A 19,943-nucleotide genomic window follows, 5' to 3' on the forward strand; every position below is an offset into this window, starting at 1 on the left:
TGGAAGATATATATGCCATAACCCCAGATGAATGATCATCTCTGTTCTTTGGTTTATTTTGAGGGGTGTCTTGAGGTGATTTTCTTCTTTACGACTAGATGGGGAGTTGGAAAATGAAGCTAGTCTCAAATGCCACTTTCTTTCCAAGTCCTTCAGGTATTCCCAAATATCCCTCTTTCTTACCAGCCTGGATATAATTTTGTTGATGCCTCTATTTATGGCATTTATGACCTTCTGCCTTCAATTATTCACTTATCCATCTTCTTTGCCTTCTTCTCTCCTAAGTAACATGCAGGCAAGGACTTGAACTGATTTATTTCTGAATTCCCTGAAGGCACTTAGTAATTCCCTCCACTTAGCTTTTGCTCACTTGGTAGCTGCTGCAGCTGTTCCAATGAGGTAAACCCCAGAGAACAGTAGATAGAGGCCTCTTTGCTTGTGTCTGTAGGGAAGACGAAAGTTGAGGTTCTGGGCATCGATTATTAAGAGGAGAAAAAAAAAAATCCTTTCTAGAATAATGGCATTGACTGAATAACTGATAAGCTCAAAACTAGCATATAAAGAATGACCCTGTCTTATTGTTCATTGATGAGTAAAGCCCTCTGCTTGAGGACATGATATGGCCAGATAAATAACTTCTGATAGAAGATGAAGGGATTCCCTCTTTATTTTTCCTTCTCTTGTCTTTTTGTCAGATCTTGGCAGGTAATTGAGAACCTGGATTAAGAATGGAGAAAAGGTCAGAGAATAACATTGTACAGATTTCTGGGTAACAAAAAGAGTCCCTCCACTGTTTTTGATGGGACCATTTTGACTGTGTTCAAGCATACTGCTTTTGTTCAAGCTCACATCATTGCTTTCATTAATATCACTTCTATGAACTCAAGAACTTCAAAAGCCACTTTACCTAAATTAATACCACTGGGTTTTGCTGTTTTTTTTTTTTTTTTTAACATTTTTTGTGGTTGATTTTGGGGGATGAAATGCGTTGAAAAATTGTCACTTATTTTAACATTGGGAAGAAGCTTAGAGAGAAGTGAGTCCAGCTCCTTCCATAAAGTTGTGTATGACACAATGCCTAGGAAAGTTAAGAGACATGCCTGTCCTGGTGGGACATTCAGGAATAAAATCACAATCTCCAAAATCTTACCCAGGTCTTCCTTTACTTATACCTTATTTCATGTGTTTTCCACCTGTTTCTCTCTTGTCTGTAATCTTCTCTAATGTGCATATTTATTTAGCCAACCAAGTTGTGAAATTTTCAAGGACTTGGATCATATCTTTCACTTCTTTTGACCTTGCACAAGCAAGCCTGAGTTTTTGAACATTGTTATTCACAGTAGGTCACACTTCAAGAATTAATGGTGGCTGTAGGCAGCATTTATTTGCACAAATTGGTGTGGATAAAGAAATTGAGAGACAGTGGGAAAACTCTACCAAAAGGGGAAAAAAAAAAATCAGAAACAAGATAAATAAGCCTAAGGATTGTTTTTAAAACTGAGAAGGATTTCTTTTTGTTCTTATTGTTTTTGAAATTGGACTAATGGCAGAGGAAATAAAAAGATGCAGATAAACTAAATTGCTCTAAATCACTGCAGTTCAGAACAGTGCTAGAGAAATACCTTCAAAGAGGGTTTAGAAAATGGGAAAGAAATTAGTCTTTCCTGCTGTGTGTGTGCAGAGGGGTGGACCAGGGGGATTAGGAAAGAAAATGGGAAGACCACAGTGGCCCTCCCAGCCTTGGTCTGGCTGTCAGTGCTAGTTAGTGAAGACAGGGCGCTTTGACATGACACGGAGGGTTCAGAATCATCACAGGTCAAAAAAACACCACTAAGAATTCATAGCCCTTTTGGAGCCTAACTGCAGTGCACCTGATAAATAATTCAGGTAGTCAGAAGTGCCTGGGTAGGGTAGACTTTAAGTGTGCTTTTTCATTTTTTCCTTTAATAACATCCCAGACTTTCCACCTGATTTAATTAAATTTACACCCTCCTTTCAATTGTCTTCTTTTTCTTTCTTTCTTTTCTTTTCTTTCTTTCTTTCTTTTTCTTTCTTTCTTTCTTTTTCTTTCTTTCTTTCTTTCTTTCTTTCTTTCTTTCTTTCTTTCTTCTTTCTTTCTTTCTTTCTTTCTTTCTTTCTTTCTTTCTTTCTTTCTTTCTTCCTTTCTCTTTCTTTCTTTCTTTTCTTTCTTCTTTCTTTTCTTTCTTTCTTTCTCTTCCTTTCTTTCATCTTCCTTTCCTTCCTTCCTTCCTTCATTCCTTCCTCCCTCCCTCCCTCCCTTCCTCGCTTCCTTCCTCTCTCCCTCCCTTCTCCTTCTCTTTCTCCCTCTCTTTCTCTCTTTCCTTTTTTTCATCAAGAAAGGTCATTTAGGACAAAAAGAAAGGTCATTTAGGGAGCCAGTGTTTTGTTTTCTTTGAGCTACATTCTGCCTTTCAAGAACTCACAGCTTTAGTTGGAAATAAAGAGCATTATTTATTTTGGCAATGGTAGGTGCCTCCATTGGATAGTGCTCATCAGTTTTGCTTAAGTTTTTGCCTCAATAATAAATTACAGCTTTTCTAGGTTTTAGGGCTGATAGAATGACAATATGCTTTTGAAAATGTCCATAGTGTACAAGTTATCCATATCAGACACAATCGGGACGGTTATTTCATTTTAATTAAGAAATCATAAAAAAATAATAATAACTTATATACACATAAAACAAAACCATTTAAGAGGACATTAATTTGCCAGTCTTTTGATGTAGGCCCCAGGGTTCTATCTGCATATGGAACCTGATTGGATTAATACTGTTTTCTCCCCCAAATGCACGAACTCTGATTTCCGGTTTCCTTTCTTATATTGGAATTAAAACATTTAGGCACTAGGAGAGTAACCTGAGTGTAGAATTGAAACAGATCTTTAAGATCCTGCTCTCTCCATTTTTGTCTTCCGTAATGTGCTGGCAACTTTAACTGATTTGCCATTAAAAAAAAAAAAAGACAAAACAAAACAAAAAAAACTAGTTTTTCTAAACTATTCAACCGTGTTTTCATATGAGTAACTCCCTTCTTGTGCTTCTGTTTTATTGCTTTACAAAATCTTTATTCTAATTGTATAATTACAGTACAGAAGCCTAACTAGCATAACATGGTTTGGAACTCTTGGTAGACATAGAGCTCAAAAGTCAGGAGCAGGGGCGCCTGGGTGGCTCAGTTGGTTAAGCGACTGCCTTCGGCTCAGGTCATGATCCTGGAGTTCCAGGATCGAGTCCCGCATTGGGCCCCCTGCTCAGCGGGGAGTCTGCTTCTCCTTCTGACCTCCCCCCCATGCTCTCTCTTTCTCATTCTCTCTCTCAAATAAATAAATAAAATCTTTAAAAAAAAAAAAGTCAGGAGCAAGTGTGGAGGTACTGGAAGACTATCCGAGCAGCGTCCAATATGCCATCAGTGCAGTCAGTGAGGGTATGCGAGCATAGTATTTTTAGGTATATTGATTAAGTGGCATATTGGTAAGGAGCTTTCTGCTACATATATCCCAGCCACTATAGATCTAAGATGTGTAACCTTCACAAAATTAAACACTTAATGCCTCCATATCTACATCAGTAGAATGTCAATATAATAATAACAGTTACTTCTTGGGTTGCCACGAGAATTAAGTGAGTTGACAAAGCTCAAGCATGTGGTGTTGTGCATTTCAGTTTTACATGGCACTCAGCACATGTTAGTTATTATTCTTCTTACTTCCACACTTGGTATTCTTACTTCCAGTCTATACAAGTGTCTCTCAATTTTTTTTGTTGTTGTTGCTCCTCTAAGAAGGTTGCCTAGATATTTTCTTTTCCTAAAGCTCCCTTTCCCTTGTGACATTTTAATATTGTGTATATATAGTATGTCTGTTTGTGTCGTGTGGCCACTTAAAAGGCCACAAACTATCATAATATCTAAGGTTTTCTTCTCTTTCCCCCAAGAACCAGTTTTTACCCACCTTGGGGATGGTATCACCCTTGTAGAGAATGAGTGATTTATTGTATGTCAGGTGACTACGCTTCCTCTCCAGCCAAGGCCGTGGGGCACTGTGTCAGAGTGGGACCGGCTCATTATGAGACTGGGCAAGTTGACCTGGGAGTCCTGCTCCCTTCCCCCCTAGATGAACCCCACCCTGAGATGGACACTTAGATGTGAGAGCTGTGATGCAGAGAAACCGGCAAAGGGTTGAAGCACATCAATGGTTTTTAGAGCCTGAGAGAGCAATTAGAGTTAGACAATATACTTTTCTTAATAATCTCTTAGCAGTTTTCATTTTTTATTAATGGATTGTCATCAGAGGTATGAAGTCATTGTTCGCTGGCCTGAAAAATAGGGGGTGGATGGATTCTTGGAACTGCTGGGGGTATATGGCCACGGTACTTGAGAAAAGAAGATTTTCAGCTCCAAGAGTGAGAATGCTTAAGTCCTAGAAACTGAAATCCGGTTCAGAGTGGAGGTCCAGAAGGAAGACTTTCCAGCGGTGTACAAACAAATTGCTTTGCAGTCCTGCTGTGGGAGTGGGGCATAAGTGAGCTGCTTTTCAATCACCTCGTTTTACAATTGACTCTGGTGTATCTTTCTTTCCACTGCATTGTGAACTATCGAAGTGAGGTATCTCTACCAGTTTACGTGGGCTGCCGTAGCAAAGCCCCACAGACTGGGTGGCTTAAACCACAGAAATTTATCTTCTCACAATCCTGGAGGCTAGAAGGGTGAAATCAAGATGTCTGCAGGATTCTGAGACCTCTCTCCTCAGCTTGTTGATGGCCATCTTCTTCCTGTGTCTTCACATGGTTCCTCTCTGTGTAACTGTGTCCTGATCTCCTCTTCTTGGAAGGACACCGGTAATATTGGATCAGGGACACAATAATGACCTAATTTTAACTTAGTTATTTCTTTAAAGATTCTGTCTCCAAATATGGGCACATTCTGAGGTTCGAGAGGTTAGGACTTGAACCCATGAGTTTTGCAGGGCACAGCTGCGTCCATAACAATCCACTACTTGTCATGTGTGGATATTCAATAGTGAACTAATGAATGAATGAATGAATGGATATTTATTTTGGCCGCTGAGAAGCCAGTCCAGGCCCTGGGAGAAGGTTTCTGCAACCTTCAAGAGCATATCTCAAGAGCATAGCCTGGAAGGGCCATATAGGCTTTGGATGGTCACGGCCTTTGTCCTGTTGCACATCTTGACCTGGTGTGAGGGTGCAAGTCACAGACAGGTCTGACGGTCGTACTGCGGTCAGTCACAGTTTGAGGAATTCTCACTGATTTTGAGATTATTCCCATACTCTGACTTCCCTGAATAGTGAGCAAGAGAGTCAGGGGACAGAACATTCTGAGGAAACATTAGGGTTAGGGCTTAGCAACAATCAAAGGAAGCTAATGGAGGTGATTATTTCACCTGAGAATCTCTCCATTAGGTCCTGACCCTAAGTCTCCAGTTTCTGACCCCATAAGTCCCTCAAAAGACCAACTCATCTCTTGTAAAAAAACGAAGCAAAAGACTTGGGTCTAAAAAAAATAAAATAAAATAAATTAAAAAAAGACTTGTTTCTAGAAGCACATGAGCTTTCAGGAGGAAAGAGACAATGCCCAGGTTCTTGCCCCCCCCTTGAGTGGGGCCCATCCTCACCGCAGGGAGCCAGGCAGCAGTGCCCACCCCCCTCAAGTGAGACAGAACAGCCTCTCTGGAGTGATGCAGTCCTGCCCAACCCTGGACAGCACTGACAAATTTCTTGTCAGTAGGGCCACTAAAAGCTGCTTTTTCAAATTAACTAGGGTTGTTTTCCAGGCTGTGCTCATAGCTTCAGAAATAAAAAATTTAAAAAATTATAAAGTCAGTGCTTTTCCTCACCACATAGAATAATTTATAGTAGGGAGCAATTTACTTGCTAGGGAACAGCGGGTGGTCTGTACCTTTCCCAGTGAAAGGGACATTATGCTAAACAGGGTGGCTGGCTTCAGTGCTCAGGATAGAAGGGGAGAGACCATTCTAATTAATTATGTGGCTGTCTTTACCCAGCATGGGTACCTCACTTTGTCTTTAAAGTTCTTGTTTAGTCAAAGCTGTATTTCTTTTATTTATTTATTATTTATACTTCATCTATTTCCAAAGAGAATTTGAGACAGCTGAAAAATGTGGGGGTTATTTATCCTGAAATGGGACATTGAAAGAAAATTCTGACAGAGTATGGAGCTTACTTTGCCCCCCCAAGTTCCTCTTCTCTATAACATTTTCTGTTCGACTTTATCCCTTCCCCCAAAATTTCTTTCAGCTCTTTGCTGTACAGATTCAGGTTGTCTCTTTCGATCCTTACCTTCTCTCACCATACCGTTCCTGTTCTAGTCCATTTAAACTTGGGCTTCCCGTTGCCCTTAGAATAAATCCAAATGGCTCGCCAAAGCCATGAGACTTTGTGCAAACAGGCCTATCAGTGGCCCTCTGTTCACTCTACTCCTCACTAAATAAATGCCAGCCACATTGGTCTTTTCATTCCAGGAAGAGGTTAGGCTCTTCCTCCCTTGGACCTTTGCACCTGCTCTTATTATGCCTAGACGTTGTGTTGGCCTCTTTCTTCCCATGCACTGCCCTCTCTTCTCCCAGATCCCTCATTCATTACAACTCCTCATTCTTTGGGAATCCCATTCTCCAAGATGTCATCCATGACCGCCATATCTAAACCCACACCTATCACCCACAGTGATATTCTCTGTCACCCTTCTTTATTTCCTTCATGACATTGCTCACAACTTTATCATTGTTTCATGTGTGTAGTTCTTTTTTTTTTTCTTTTCTGTCTTGCTTTCTAAACATGTCACTTTCCTGACTGTAACTACTTTATCTTTCTCAACTTTGCATCACAAGGATCCCATCCTGTGCCAGATACATAGTAAGTAGCCACTCAACAATTATTTGATGAATTAATGAGTGAGAAATACTAGCTCTAGGCAAAGGTCAGATACTCTTCACTTGATTTAGAATGTCTGCCAAGAATGTTTGGATTTCTAGAGAGAGTAGCATTCTAATACAAAGGAATTGGTTTATAATTATAAAATTTTATAATTTTATAATCAGGGACCTAGTGAGGAAGGGTTTTTGAGGAAACCACATCATGTTAATTGGCTGCCCATTCAAAGTGTATTTTTCCTTGACCTATTTCTTGAATGTTTTGTCTCAGAGAACAAACCTGCCATTTAGATGTAATCCTTTAGAAGATAAACCTTGTCACACCAATCATGATACTCCCAAGGGTATGGGAACCCCGTATTTTAGTCAAGCGTGAGAGTGTGGCTAAGGAAGCAATGAGTAATCTGATCTCATGCCATGCATATGATGCCGCCCTCATCGATCTCAGTATTTTAATCTGCTTTATCATCCCAAACATCATGTTACTCTCTAATACTTGAGTTTTTTATTTTATTTAGAAGTGGAGATTGGAACTCTTTTCTGGACATTTATCAAGTAGCTGAGACAAAGATGAAAAACCAGTCTAAACTGTCTTCTTGCATGATTGTGTGTGTTTGTTACTGGGACGACCTTTCAGCTGTGTTGCCTCCCTCTGGTGGTGGCTTTGTGTACAGGAACCTGGGTGACACTGAGTAAGGCTGTAGATTGCTTTTCTTAATACAAAGAAAGAAAGAAACAAACAAACAAAAAGTCATCATGTTCTGATGTGTGTGTGTGTGTGTGTGTGTGTGTGTGTGTGTGTGTGTTTGTCGGGGGTGGGGGAGAAGATCTTTTCTTTAAACAAAGAATTAAGTGGTTGAAATTGATTGACAGCATATAATTAAGAAAATATAAACTTTCTGCATTGGGGATAAAGTTTGAAGCCTGCAATGTTCATAAATGAAAGGAGTGCTCTGACTGTGTGTAAACCTGTAAAAGGATCTGTTCGTATGTTTAAATTCTCCTTTGTTTGGGAAACATATCTTACTTAACATTTCATTCAGATGAGAAAAGCTGTTAGTGTAGATTTTCCAAAGATAGCTTTAAAATCTGCTGTGTATTTTTAATATTTTGCTTTGAATGATTCCTTTTGTGTAGTGTGAAGCTTACACTGGACAATACTAATGGCTCTCATCTGGGGTTTAATTTTCAGTCTGGGAAATCACTTGATTTTATTTTATCGCATATCTGATCATGCTGGGGGAGATGCCCTTGAGAAAAGGAGAAGGTCAAGGATAGGAAATCACCATCTTTCTTTTGTTTCTTCTTCCCTCTCATGCCTCAAATCCAGAAATAGTCCCCTGAACATAGCCTGACACTTCAGTGTGACAGGTGTTCAGAAGACGAGGAGGCGCTCTGTAAAACCTGTTTATTCAGTGAGGAAATTTTATACCATTTACATTCAGAGCCATCCCTATGATACTAAAATAGGCTTATGCAATGAATTTTTCATTTTTTAAACTCAAAACCAGGTAACTCACCTGCAAATACACACTATGTAATTTCATTTCATATGCCTGATCAATATCACTGACTGAAATCTATATTCTCCTTGTGAAGGAGACAACAAGATTTTCTGTTTCATTATGCATATTACATATGTGGTGCAATATTTTGGTGGGAAAATGGGTCATGTTTATATTTTTGGATTCAGTTTATTTTTTTCATGAGCTTTTTTATAGCTCTTAAAGTTCCCGACCTATTTTGTATGGATTCTAACTATGTGGAATGGTAAAGGGGTGTGCAATTAAAGCACAGTTGAACTGTCACATTGAAATTTGTGTAAATATTTATAAGCTATTGGCATTATATGAGAAGGAACACTTGGGTTTTTTGTTGTCGTTGTTTTGGGTTTTTTTGTTGTTGTTGTTCTTTTCCTTTTTTTTTTTCTTTCTTCTTTTTCTTTTTTTTTTTAAGAAACACAGAGTTTCTGTAGTAGACCATAAGGACTTATCTGAATTCGGGTCACAATCATCATAGAACTGAAAAGTTAGGTATCTAGGGTGATTAGACATGCCTTTCATCAAACCAAGTTTGTAATAATGGGTCAGGCTGACCCCATTTCAGTCGATAAGAGCACAGAATTTGATGTATTTTGCAAAACAATTATAGTGCTATGGCAATTACAATTATTTTCTAGTTGCATGTTTTATGCCCTTTTCTAAGGTCATCTAGTTTCTTTGTATTTGAAGACTATTCGTCCATCTCTCTACCTATCTCTCAGTCTCTCCAGGTAGGTTAGGGTTGCTTAAAGCCTTTGAAGCCTTTTCCAGAATATTAGCTTGGTGTTTCTTTATGAGACCTCAGATTGAAGTTGTCAAAGAGTTTTTACAGACTGCCTCTTCAAGCAAAGTAATCATCTGAAGGTTGCTTTTTGATTCATCTATTTATTCTATAAACACTTCTTGAATGTCTGACATCTGCCTTTGTAGGCTCTGGGGAAACAGTAGTGAGCAAAAGCAGTCCAACCTCTGCCCACGTAGAGCTTACAGGGAAGCAAGAAAGGGGTTAGGAGCAAGGCTCTGCGGCTCATGCCTGAGTTCAAATTCTGTTCCTCCCTGTCCCTTATCTCATGATCGGCTTTGGAGAAGCTACCTAACTTGGGGCTCCTTCTCTCCGTGGGGGTAGTAACAGTACCAAATGTATTGCTTTGTTATGAGTCAGTGTATGGAAGGTTCTTTAAAAAAGTGTCTGAAACTGCAAATGCTAAGTTAAAAATGCCCTTAAAACACTGAAATGAGTAAGTCAAGTGGGTGTTTAGCTGTACAGGTAAGGAGCTAAGAGGAGAGGCTAAGATGGAGACTGTAGTTTGTGATTTATTTGCATATACAGGTGACAATTTAAATTTAGGGCTTGGTTGCCATGTCCTACAGAAAGAGAAGAAGAAGAGCACCTGGATCCAAGCTTATTGGACTCACACTGAATGCCTAGATTGAGGAGAGGAAGCCTGCAAAATAGGAAATAGGAGGAATGGGAGGAAAACCAACAGACTATGATGTCATAGCTACCAGAGATTGAGAATGGTTCAGGAACGGCATGCACAGCAGGTCTAAATGATGCTGCAAGATAAAGAAAAAAGAAGACAGGCAAGAGCCCTTTGGATTTACCAACCTAGGACTGATAATTGATGTCAGTGAGACATGCTAGTGTGAAAGTAGAGACAGGAACCAGTGTGGAGAGTGATGGTGGGAAATGGGTGGGAGGTGAGAAAACAGAGATTCGATTATGAACCAATCTTTCTAGAAGTTTGGCTAAATGTTAGAAGAGAAATGGGGCAACAGCTGGAGGGGGGTGATTATTTTTTTAAGTGGAAAATACTAAAGAATGTTTATTTTTTAAAGATTTTTATTTATTTATTTTAGAGAGAGAGTGCTAGAAGGGGAGGGACAGAGAGAGAGAGATAAGCAGACTCTGCGCTGAGCACAGAGTTGCACTCGGGGCTTGATCCCATGACCCTGAGATCACGACCTGAGCCAAAATCAAGAGTCAGATACCCAACCGACAGAACCACCCAGGCACCCCCAGAGAATGTTTAAAAATAGATCTAGTTTGAGACAGAGAGGTTGATACACAGGGAAGGAGAACATAGAGAGATATATTCTAGAGAGGCCTGTGGGGCAAGGGCTCAACAAGAGAGATGGAGTGGTCAGCCTTTGAGGAAAAGAAAGTGGGTGCAGACGCAGATGGACTCAGATGTTTGGCAACAGAAAGACATGGGAGATCCTGTCTGATGTCTTCTGCTCATCTTCAGATTAAAGTCATGGTTGTCTACTGAAAGTGAAAGGAGAAGTTAGGGAATTTAAGGAGAGTGAAGACTGACTCCATCTTTGAGGAGAATGAGGGAGAAGTTTCCAGAGAAGTAGAACAGCGTTGCTAGATGGGGGGCGGCCTCACTGTAGGTTAGTGATTTCTTATTTAAGGTAGACCTCATGGGTGTTATTAGGTGACTTTCTCTGGTGAGAATCTGAAACTCAGGAAAGCTCAGGGGAGATTGGGCTTGTGATTGGGTGGATTTGTTTGCTTGATTCAAGGTGCAATGAAAGAATAATGGGCAGAAGAATTTTTGAAATAATAGATTGTACACCCTAAACCAATAAGATAGGAGGCGAATGTGGTGGGAAGAGCACCAAATTGTTTTCTTTTTTTTTTCTTTTAAAGATTTCATTTATTTATTTGAGAGAGAGAGTAAGAGAGATCATAAAATGGGAGAGGGTCAGAAGGAGAAGCAGATTCCCCACTGAGCAGGGAGCCTGATGCGGGATTCAATCCCTGGACTCCGGGATCATGACCTGAGCTGAAGGCCATCGCTTAACCAACTGAGCCACCTAGGTGCCCTCTTTTCTTTTTTATCAGAAAGACTGAACTGGGATTCTATGGCTAGGATTTGCTACTATTTGAATTTGAGTAAGTCACAGATTTGCAAATTCTGGATAATAATGACTTATTTCTCATGGCTCTGTGAGTATTTCACTGTACTAGCAGTGGTTAGCACTCAGTAAGTATTTGAATATTTAGCTGAATTTGAACTCAAGTTGGAAATGCACCAGAGGCTTAGTGGTGCATAAAGTGATTGTAGTCATTTGCTTATTTCTTCTGTTGAATTATTAAGGCCAGTGTAAATAGCAAGCTCAAATCTTTTGTCCTGCCCCAACATAGCTTGCCTCTCAAAAAAAAAAAAAAAAGAAAAAGAAAAGAAAAGGAGGTTGGAAAAAGGGAAGAAAAGAAGATGACTTTTCATTCCCCTCCCCCCCACTCTAGGTGAATGCTTGGGGTCATGACAGACTAGGGGGCAGCATGGAAAGGGACACAAGTATTCAGAGTGAGCACTGCATTTTTGGTTCGCAGGACAGAAGATAGAAGAAGAAATCTTTCAGACTTTCTGGAGTCAAGTGTTCTTATGGGATTGTTTAGAAAAGGTCCTTTGCAGAATGAAAAAAAAAAAATGATCTAGCAAGATCTTTCTTAAAATTACTGTTTGGAGATTACTGATCTCACTTTCTACAGATTTTTTTCCCTTGGAATTCAAGGAATTCTTGATACCTACATCATCTCATCCCAAGCTATTAGTATACAGAAGGTGGCCATGTGTTGGGCAGTTGGTGACTAGCTTTACTCCTTCAACAGCTTTTGCCACAGTGGCCCCACATAAAGACCTTCCCAAGCTGTAGAATGTGGTGACAGCCAACTTGGGGTTCTTTGAGATGAAGTAGGCAAGGAAACTTTGCTGTCTGTTTTGCTAGAAGCCTATCAGTAGCCTCAAGTCCTTCAGATTCCTCCAATCCTTGGCACCTTGATGCTGCCCATCAGCTGAGCTGCAGCTTAGTTTCAAACCACTCCTGCTGAACCCTGGAGTCACAGGGCGGAAGAGACAGTGGGTTCCGGGGCATAATTACCCTTTATTTATGCACTAGTCCATCTTGGAAGTTTTACTCACTTCAGATGCCAGGCTACTGATAGTTTTGTATATTTAATCAGTAAGGAGAGACTTTTGTTTTTGCAGGGAAGTGCATGTTGGTTTTAATACCATCATAACTAAGACCATTTATAAAATCATACCAGTAGCTAGTATTTTCTTAGGGAAAATTTATAATACCATCCTCTGCTCATACCATCAATATGGCTTCAAGCAAATTACTTCATCTCTGTAGACTTCATGTGAGGTTGATAGACATATCTCCTATGGGTTGTTTTGGGATTACATGAAATGAAACATATTAAAATGCTTTTAGAATTATAAAGAGCTTTATGCAAAGAGTTATTTGATCTGACGTGAACTGATACTCTATCACGGGGCCTGTGCCATAGATATCTTTATAGTAACTGGGTCTATGCCTGGCAGGGAGTGGGCATTCCCCACGTGTTTACTGGGCCGTACTTGGTGCTGGTCACACCATGTGAGTCTTGTTTTCCATTCTGGGCAGCACATATCAAGAAACAGAGGCATCAGCATTGCTAAGATTCTGAAGCAAATGAAAGAAATGGGACATTTACATAGGAAAGGAGAAGATCTGAGAGACCCAGTAAATGTCTCCACATATTCGCAGTGTTGATGGATGGGAAGATGTATGTGTATATCTCCAAAAGAAAGAACTATGATCAATGAACGAAAGAGGAAAGTAAAATTTGATGGATTCAAAAGAACCAACTCGCTACTAAATTCAGGACAAAAGCTCCCTGTGCAGGAAGCTTTTTGTTATTATTGCTGGTTTTTAAAGTTAAAATGGGAATGGCCAACACATAATGAGTGGATGTGTTCCACATGTTCGATAACACTTGAAATGATTTACAGCCTCACAACAACTGTGAGAGATTAATACTACCATTTTCTCCAATTGACAAATCAGTTAACTGGGGCCAAGGGAGGGGAAGCGATGTGCCCAAGTTAACACCACTGGCAAGTCAGAAAGCTATCCAGGTCACCTGTCGCCAGAGCCCAGCGCACTTTATTAAGTGCCTACTTGGTATTCTTAGTTACTTCACATGCATTACCTCTAGTCTTCCCAACAATTTTGTGAGCAAGCCTTATTATCCCCTCCTGAGATGAACAAAGAGACTGAAGGAGGTTAAGTCAAATGCCTGTTGTCATGCTTTTGAAGAGTGGCTGAGCTCAGGTCAAAACCAAACTTTAACTTACCCCAAACCCTTTGCTCTTGCCAGGCCACCACATCTGCAGCTCCTCCTCTTACAAGTCAATTTGATCCAAAAAAGAGAAAAACCAGTTGCCTCCATGTCCTTATAGTGGGTGTCTGGGTGGTTGAGCCCTAAAGTAGTTGATCATCAGATCCATCTGGGGAATATTGACAAAATGCACATGCAGAGCCTTCTTTGAAAACCTATCAAACCAAAAATCTGCAGGGTAGTACCTAGAAACCCTCTTTTTCCATCATCTTCCTTTAGTGTTTTTGATGACCCTTGGGGTTGGAGAATCTCTGAATCAGATGATGGGAAAAAGTCCGTCTCAGAGATAAGAGCCTAAGAAACCAGCTATTTTCCTTGCTTGAAACATGAGGTGCTCAGTATATGTTTGTTCGACCAAATGAATGGATGGATATATAATTGAGTTAAGTACCTTTTTTGGAAATGGATTGACAAATATATAGATATGGGCTCTAGGGGGTCCATCCTTTATGGACTGTATACTTATTTCTTTTCTTTAATTGTATTGGTGCTATCTCAGTAAAATTCTTCTCTATTAGTGTCTGCTCACCCCCGAGTTTCAACACCATGAAGGCCCAGTCTTGCATCCAGATATGCAGATTTTTAATGGAACCGAGGAATGGTCAGTGGGGGCTCTCTAGTGGATGTAGAACATCAAGTGACAATGATGAATGTGTCCTCAAAGTTTATGCACTTGAGTTTTTAACGTTGGTTGCTTGTTCTAAACTTATTATTTGAACCAAGTGTATTGGAAACCATGTGGGAACAACTCTTCAAATGTGTTAGAGAATTTTATGCTTGCCAGGAGAATAGCTCTTTTTTTTTTGAGGGGGGGGGTCCAATTTTAATGTTTTCAATTCGAGACTGACTGGAGCCAGGGAATTGTCAACTGTTTATATAAAGTGTTTCCTTTCCTTCCTTCCCTCTTTTCCTCCTTCTCTCCCTCTTCCCTTCTTTCTTTCTCTTTGTTTTAGCAAAGAAAAATATTTGTCTAATGAGAAACTTCAAGGGGCTTGGTTGAGGGTCAGTGAATGAGATGGAAAAATGGCTTCAAGTTAGGGGGTAGCTATTGTTTTATTTTTCCCCAAATTCCTCTGCTAATCCCCACACCTTGGCCCGCTAACCATAGAACTCTCCTGACTGTTGTAGGAACAGTATTTATAACCTATCTTCAGGGATGTGGAAATGTGCACAAGATCTATAAATTGTTTTAGTGTTTCCAGATTGTAACAGAGACATTTGTAGTGTAGTTAGGCCTATGGATTCTGCACCTGTGTGTCTGATTTTAAGCATAAATTATCTAACTCCAGAAGTGCTAAGTCCCAGGTACCCAGGGAAACTTTCGTAGAGAATCCTTCTTCAGGTTAGCTTTCTCATTCATAGCATTTCATGCACCGCGCTGTCTTGTGACAATCCAGCCAACGCTGAGACCATTAAGATTTTATTGGGTTTGTCCTCGTGTCATTATATTATGCAATCAGCAGGGCTTGTTGACAATTCTTATTTTCTGAACTATGATTTTTAGAGTCTGAGTTTATTAAGCGCTCCTGGAATACAGGCTCCTGGAATTAATTAAAAAAAAAAAAAATCTTCTTAGCACTGGGAGAGAAACACTTTGCTGAAAGCTTTTACATGATTTATATGCTTTGAGTCTCAGTTCCTATGAAAAGAGTTAAATTAGAGTAAAATAGCCCAGAATAACTGTGCCATTACAATCAGCTTTAACAGACTGGCAGGGCCAGGTTCTTGGGGTCTCCAAAGAGCATTTGTTCCGTGTTGATTTATACTCAGCCTTTGGAAACTGTGTTTTCTACTTTCAGTGAAAATTCCTGTTTTTCCTCAACACCTTCCATTAAACCATTCTTCACAATCTCTAGTTTCCTGGAAAGGAAGCATATTCAGTGCAGTATTCAAACAAATAGGAAAGGGTGGGGGGGGAGAAGAAAACTTTTGCTCTCAATATTTGAAACTCATAGTGTAAAGCAAAATCTTTTATTCCCAATATTTAGAGACTTATAAATGGAAATGGCTAGTGACCTTGAAACATGGGTTTGTTTATTATCTTCTGGAAACAGGACTCCCTGAGTGAGAAGCAGGAAGAGTTGGGAGAACATGCTGTGCTGTCCCAAGTTTTATTTCTTCTCTCCGCTGGGCTGGGTTTCACCTCTTTTTTTTTTTTTTTTTTTTAAGATTTTATTTATTTATTTGTCAGAGAGAGAGAGAGCACAAGCAGGAGGAGTGGCAGGCAGAGGAAGAAGCAGGCTCCCTGCCAAGTGGGGAGCCCGATGTGGGACTCGATCCAAGGACCCTGGGATCATGACCTGAGCTGAAGGCAGATGCTTAACCGACTGAGCCACCCAGGCATCCCATGACTTTCACCTCTTGATCCAGATTTCAACCAGCTTGGGTCCATGTGCAGCACTTCTGGAATCTTTTCCCTTGCTTGCACCTTTTTAGCCTTCAGATCATCACATAGACAATCCTTGTCCTGCAGCATTTTTCCTGATACCCCGGGGACTAGGTTAGAGCTCTTTAAGCACAACCATAATTCTTTGATACCCTAATATTAGAACACTTTACATAGTACCATAATTCCCTGCTTATTCATTTCTCTCTCCCCTCACTGACTTTAGTCAAACTCGTGAAGCCAAAACCCACATTAGCTCCACCTCAGACTGTATCCTCATTCTAGTGCCCTATTAAATACTGGTTGAATAAGTGAATGACAAACATGTTACATTTTCATGTTTTCTTGGTGTCCTTGGCAAGAGGCTTTTTTAGGTTCTATTTATTAGAAACCCGATGCTCAATTTCTTCTATAAAATTAGAATAATAATGCTAACCTTTAAGGTACTTCTAAGATGGTGTGGGTCAGTGGTTCATAACTGGGGGTGATTTTGTCACCCCAGGAGACATATGTAGGACCATGTCTGGAAACATTTTTGGATGCTCATGGCAGCAGCCCCACACAGAATTATCCAGGCCAAAATGTCAATAGTGCTGAGGTTGAGAAATTCTGGAGTATATGGAAAGGCATAGAACTTGGTACGTTTAAGGTGATTTTATTTTGCAATACACGTTAGAGTTTACCTCTTTGGACAACATAAATAATAATAATTAGGGAGAGTAACAGTTTATATTTATTATGTTCTTGCTTGTGTCCAGCATCATGAAAGCTTTTGGCAAATATTATCCTAGTTAATTCTCCCAAGAATACTATGAGTTAGGAACTATTATTATCGTCATTTTTCAGGTGAGGAAAGGAAGGCATGAAAGGTCAAGATCCTGCGGCTACTCCGTGCCAGAGATGGGATGAGAACTCAGGGGCTGTGCTTTTGACCATTCTACTATACTGCTTTCTTTATGAATAGTCTCCAGCTTAAGGTCTGAAAGCGTTTCTGCTTTTAGAATTCGGTAGGAATTAGCACTGAAAAAATAGAGGAAATTTTAGCCTACTTAAATGAAAAAAAAAAAGTCATTATTGCCTGTATGTTTGTAATTTTACACTTGCACTAATTTGAACAAAGATACAGTATATTGGCTGACATATATAGGCTGTCATTGATCCAAGGATCACAACAAATCTGCTCTTTTCTGTAATTTTTTGGGATTCTCAAGAAGTTCAAAGAAAACCCTGAGAGCTTGTTTTCATTCGGAACTGAAGTTGTCATAGCTGATCAACACATCCCGATCTCGATGGGACTTTTCTTCTGTTAAGGTGGATAAACAGTGACAGTTTGTCCGAAGTAATCCTATTAGAGGATTTCTTCAGGACCACATCCTCTTCTTACATAATTACGAAAGAAGCACTCCTAAGTAGAGTACATCAGCAAGAGATCAAGGCCTGGGGCAAAGGATGGGCTGATGGGGCTTTTCCCCTCCTTATAGAAGACACAGTGCAGGCAAATGGAAAATGTATAATTTGGAAGCATGGTAGTTTCCAGGTCCAAAATCTGAGTATTTTGTTATCTCCCAGTGATTATTACTTTGAGGTTGTTAGTTGATGAACTTTCTAAGCAAATTCTGTCATCCTCAAGAATTAGCTCATTGTTTCCAGGGCCTTAAAACTTGGCTTGTAAACATAGTTAAGAAACACCTATTCTTTTTACTTAGGAACTTAGAACACTGGAGCAGCTGTTTTTCTCTCTTGGAAATTTTATTTATTGTGTGCTGGTATCACATGTTGAAGATTCCTGTGGAATACTCGAAACTGTGTTAGGTTCTATTCTTTCGGTCTCACTTTCCTACCTCTTAGGAAGAGTAAATGTTAATAGCACCAAACAAATGTTTGTTCTTAAATAAATCCTGCTTTATCAAGTGGGCTCTCCTGATTACAAATAACTTTTTAAGCTCCTACTGGGCATTAGTGCTTGTCACTCAGATGTACGTTTTCAAGGGTCTGTGGAGGCCAAGTGTATGGTGTAGTCATTGCACTACTCCACATACAAGCTGTCATTTATGTATAAGATGTAATTTGAGACTATCTCCCGGGGACAGAAGTGATCAGTATGCCTTATGCTTACTCTTCCTAAAGAGTCATTTGACATGCTCTTGCATTTGTTTTATATTTAAGGAAGTAAAACATTTGAATGATTAAATAAGATGTTACTGTGTTTAGGGCAATGCTCTCAAATGTTAACATAACTCCCTCGGTTCTTGCTAATATGCAGATTCTGCCTTTCCAACAACTTGCCAGCTTGAGATCACACTCCTGGACCAGGATCACCCTTGAGTAGTTAGAAATTAGGGAACACTGAGATGGCTTAAAAATTTGAAATCTGAGCTAAGGATGACATCAGGCTGATGACATTAAACTCATTTTTCCTAAACTATCCCAGTTGTATTATAAATTATTCTTTAAGCAGATAGGGAGATTTTTGCTGGGGGGTTGGGGGGATGGCTCCTGTCTAGTGGTGAAATGTATATTTGTAAGTTTTAACAAATTAAATAATTTTTTCTAAAGATTTTATTTATTTTTTTTGACAGAGAGAGACACAGTGAGAGAGGGAACACAAGCAGGGGGAGTGGGAGAGGGAGAAGCAGGCTTCCCACAGAGCAGGGAGCCTGATGCGGGCTAGGTCCCAGGATCCTGGGATCATGACCCGAGCCGAAGGCAGACTCTTAACCGACTGAACCACCCAGTCGCCCCAAATAATGTTTGGTTTTTAATAAAGTCATAGCTCAGTCTGTTTTGCCTGGACAAAGATTCCCTATTCCTCCCCTTTCCTTTTAAAGGTTTTCGAACAATAAAACATGCATTTTACTGCTTCAGGTCATCAGAGGCATTTTTTAGGTGGTTCACAATTTTTTTTTTTTTAAGTTGTAGAACAAATTTACAATATCCTTGACACTTAGATAGCATTTACAGTGTTTTTTTTTTCTTTTTTAAATTACTTTTCTAAAGATAGCTAAGGGAACAGTTTCAAATAGTTCCTGTGTGCTTCTAGATATAAGTTGTTTTGAGTTTCTGTCTGTTGGTGAGAATTAAGAAACTCATAGCTTGCCATGTCCAGTCTTGTTAGCTTATTTTGTAAGGAAATCAAATCTAGCACCTTTCAATTAACTGCTTTACCTCTCTGATCTAAAAACAGACAGGACACGTTGTGGAGCAGGAAGGCATGATTACTATCTGTGGATTGCCTTTACTTCCCCAACTGGGACTTCTATCATTTCAAAGTCTGCTGAAGGTCCTTCTTAAAAAGTAGGAAAAAAAAAAAAAAAAACCCTCACAGATGTGAGGAAGGTAGTAGTGTTGAAAAATAACTTATTCCCAGTCATGAGCTTGGCAGCTCTTAAGGGGATCAGAAGGGTGTATCTCATCTGTACCCGGAGGTCCCAAAAGAAGGAATAAACAGAAACGTATCATGGACTGGAGTCCAGTCACTCTCCTTGGTAACTCATGCGTAAGCTGTTTTGGAGAAAGACAAAGATAAGAAGAGGCAAAAAGTGGGGAAGAAAAGAGAAATCTCTTTGCCTTCATGCATGCTTCTGTGCGTTACTTTTATTCCTCTCCCTCAGTGTCAGATCAAAAGGACACATCTTTTATTTTATTTTATTTTTTAAATTAGTTTCAGAGATAGAATTTAGTGATTCATCAGTTGCATATAACACCCAGTGCTCATCACATCGAGTGCCCTCCTTAATGCCCATCACCCAGGTACCCCATCCCCCTACCCACCTCCCCTCCAGCAACCTTGTTTGTTTCCTAGAGTTCAACATCTCTTATGCTTTGCCTCCCTCTCAATTTTCCTCTTATTTTATTTTTCCTTCCCTTCCCCAGTGTTCATCTAGTTTCTTAAATTCCGCATATGAGTGAAATC

The 19,943-nt window shown here is 39.8% G+C and overlaps 1 protein-coding gene across 6 annotated transcripts in view; it reads left to right on the forward strand.

The window, feature by feature from the left end:
- FLRT2 (fibronectin leucine rich transmembrane protein 2) overlaps window positions 1–19,943 on the forward strand; it is a 98,278-nt gene that overhangs the window by 67,299 nt on the left and 11,036 nt on the right. The window lies entirely within an intron of this gene.

This window comes from Phoca vitulina, unplaced genomic scaffold (assembly GCF_004348235.1).
Source record: "Phoca vitulina isolate PV1807 unplaced genomic scaffold, GSC_HSeal_1.0 scaffold7, whole genome shotgun sequence".
Classification (NCBI taxonomy): Eukaryota; Metazoa; Chordata; class Mammalia; order Carnivora; family Phocidae; genus Phoca; species Phoca vitulina.